The sequence below is a fragment of the Arachis duranensis genome, chromosome 6, assembly GCF_000817695.3.
Source record: "Arachis duranensis cultivar V14167 chromosome 6, aradu.V14167.gnm2.J7QH, whole genome shotgun sequence".
NCBI classification, from domain to species: Eukaryota; Viridiplantae; Streptophyta; class Magnoliopsida; order Fabales; family Fabaceae; genus Arachis; species Arachis duranensis.
In genome coordinates this window covers 109220753-109224306 of record NC_029777.3, presented here as the reverse complement: position 1 = coordinate 109224306, position 3554 = coordinate 109220753, and positions in this window count along the sequence as shown.

The window sequence follows — 3554 nt, the reverse complement described above, 5'->3', positions numbered from 1 at the left end:
TTAACAAATTTAAATCTAACAAATTAATAAGACTAATTAATAAATTTAAACTTGATCTATTAACATATTAAAATTTTTATGATAGTCTAAATTTAAATCTATTTTAACATAAAAATTACAAGACAGACTAAACTAAGCCAAATACAGATCAAACTATATACTACTGGCCCATAACTTTTTCTACTTAATGCACACCACCTGATTCCACATTTGTTACATGACTTTTTTTACCTAAATGCGCATCTAAAAAACATTAATTCCCAAAATACGCATAGCTAGAAATCTTTCTGAAAATGCGCATTGTCATTTCTTGGCCTGTGCCCGTGAAATGGATTTGAACTCCATTTCACTTAAGGTGCCCACGAAATGGGCAATACATGTCAGGGCCAGCTCCCACGAAATGGCTATCCCATTTCTATGGTGGCAGCAGCGAAATGGAAGGAAGAACTCTGGACAGGTAGGCGTGAAATGGGTGTACTGCTGAGTTGAGACTCCATGTCTCATTGATAGCAATACTTGTAGAGATTTGTCTTTGTTAAAATTTAAATGTGACAATTTTATTTATTGGTATTATATTCATTCATGAAGTCAAACCAATATGATCAACATTGTTACCCGTTAATATTTCACATTTTATGACATGATTTTCAAGTTTTCAAATATATATATAGACTTATTTATTTATAAAAGCTATTAGATTGATTAATATTCCTTAGTAATATTACTAAAATACTATCGTTGAGTATTAATTTGTGTGAAAAAAACCATAATAACTTTGGTATTCAATATAAAAAAAGTGTTATTCCTAGATTGATAAATGTATTTTTCTCCCATTTTTATACCAGTTTATTTGCTAATAATTACGTTAACAAAAATGGATGACTATACTATCTTAAAATATGGGAGAAAAATATATTTTTGTATTATATTGGCAAATAAACTGGTATAAAAATGGGAGAAAATACATTTATCAATCTAGGAATAACACTTTTTTTTATAGAATAAATTATATATATTTATATATTGAATACCAAAGTTATTATGGTTTTTTTCACACAAATTAATATTCAACGATAGTATTTTAGTAATATTACTAAGGAATATTAATCAATCTAATAGCTTTTATAAATAAATAAGTCTATATATATTTGAAAACTTGAAAATCATGTTATAAAATGTGAAATATTAACCGATAACAACGTTGATCATATTGTTTTGACTTCATGAATGAATATAATACCAATAAATAAAGTTGGCACATTTAAATTTTAACAAAGATAAATCTTCACAAGTATTGCTATCAAGTTGTCACATTTAAATTTTAACAAAGATAAATCTCCACAAGTATTGCTATCAATAAGACATGGAGTCTCAACTCGGTAGTACACCCATTTCACGCCTGCCTGCCCAGAGTTCTTTCTTCCATTTCGCTGCTGCCACCATAGAATGGGATAGCCATTTCGTGGGAGTTGGCCTTGACATGTATTGCCCATTTCGTGGGCACCTTCAGTGAAATGGAGTTCAAATCCATTTCACGGGCACAGGCCAAGAAATGGCAATGCGCATTTTCAAAAAGATTTCCAGCCATGCGCATTTTGGAAATTAATGTTTTTTAGATGCGCATTTAGGTAAAAAAGCCTTTGTTACATATTTCAGGTGGATCCAAAATCTATTAAATTTTAATTTGTTTTGGATCTCAGTATTCAAAGTGTGATATATTACAGAAAATGATAAATATTTTATATGTTACATATTTGTGGGCAGTTAAAATGGGTTAAATCTATCATATCAGTATGTTTATTCATTTAAATGGGTAGAGTGTTTTTAAAATTAAACTCGTTTAAATTTTGGACTAAACGGGTTGAACTCGATTAACCCGAAAAAATGACGGATTAAAAGGATGACCCGTTTAATTTTTTTTTACAATAAAAAAAACACTTTTAGTCGATATTTTTTTTGATCCGATCCGAAAATTCGATTCATCAACTAAAAAAATATTATATTTAAAAGATTTTTGAACTAAAAATAATAATTTTTGTCAAAATATTTTTTAAAAAAATAAAATAAAAAAATAAACGGACTGATCCGTTTAATCCATCGAACTGACCATAAACAATCTGGTATAAAAAATTATGGCCTGCAAATAAACTAGATTTAAACAGTCCAGCCCATCTAACCCATAAATTTAACAGGCCGAGCCTAAATAGGTCGGACTAACCCATTTGACCCGCATATTTTAGTAAATAAAGTATTTAAATAATTTAAATAAAAAATTTCATTATATTTGTGTTGTCACCGTGTAATAATTGAACTTAGAAATGCTAGTTTGATAATTATAACTAATATTTATAGAAAACTAACTTTTTTATTTTCTTAAAAGTATAATAAAAATAGATAAAAAAAAATCCTTAAAAAACAGTTATGTTTAACTTGCTATTTTCGAATTAATATTTATGATCAAATTTGTTAGTACTAATAACGTCACTCAATCATTTCCACAGTTATTTTGTGTATGATACTTAATTACTCCCTTTAGCACTGGAAAATGCTATTAATGAATGTGGCCTTGGTCACCAAGAAAACCTCAGAGATAAATGTCTTTTGTGCCAACTAGCTACCTACTGCCTATTACACCAGCTTTTACATCTTCTCACTTCTCAAGGAAGAAACCCCTTTTAGTCTTTTACCTTATTATGGTCATTCTTAAATTAAAAGAAAAAAAGAAAAAAGAAAATATAAATAATAAATAACATAAAAGGGAAAATAATTTAATTTACAAAGTAAACAAGAATTTTTCTTTACTTCATCACTGATAATTATTATATCCCTCATTCTCAATCTCGTCAATAATTTAATTGAAGCATGTAGAGAGTAAGAATCAGAAAAAAAAAGAAAGAAAATCGAAGTACTGAATTAGACCATATATTTAGTCTAAAAATATAACAATCATCTTTTATTATTATACATACACTTTACTCTGAAATAAAGATTCTCAGTATTCATATTTTCATCAAGTTATTTGGTCCACTTAGTAACTTTACATGTTTAGATGTACACATGCTTAAATCTATTTTTTCCCTCTAGGGTTTAGATCAGATATTAAAAAATAAATAGTATGTACAATTATAAATAACAAAATGAATATTTTCATAAACTAGCAACTAACTATATGCACCCAAAACACACAAAGTTACTGAAGCGCCAAATTTGGAGATAAGAATAAATACAAAAATTAGGATAAAACCAAAATATATTAGCACATTCGTAGAAACACAATTTAGATATGACATGGCTTCCAGAATGAGATGGCAATCAATTGCACCAATGAGACAGCAACATCAATAAATTCATGATATTAGTGTTTGGGGAATAAGAGAAGTTCTTAGGTGCTTTAATTAACTATTGTTTTTCTATGTAAATTTATTATTATTTTTAATTTTAAATTAAAAAGATTCATTTGCTCTGAGGAAAAAAAAAAAAAAGAGGGAATAAACACAAACATATGATCCAGTTTTGGGACTAATTAATACACTACAGTTCTATGTACACACAGA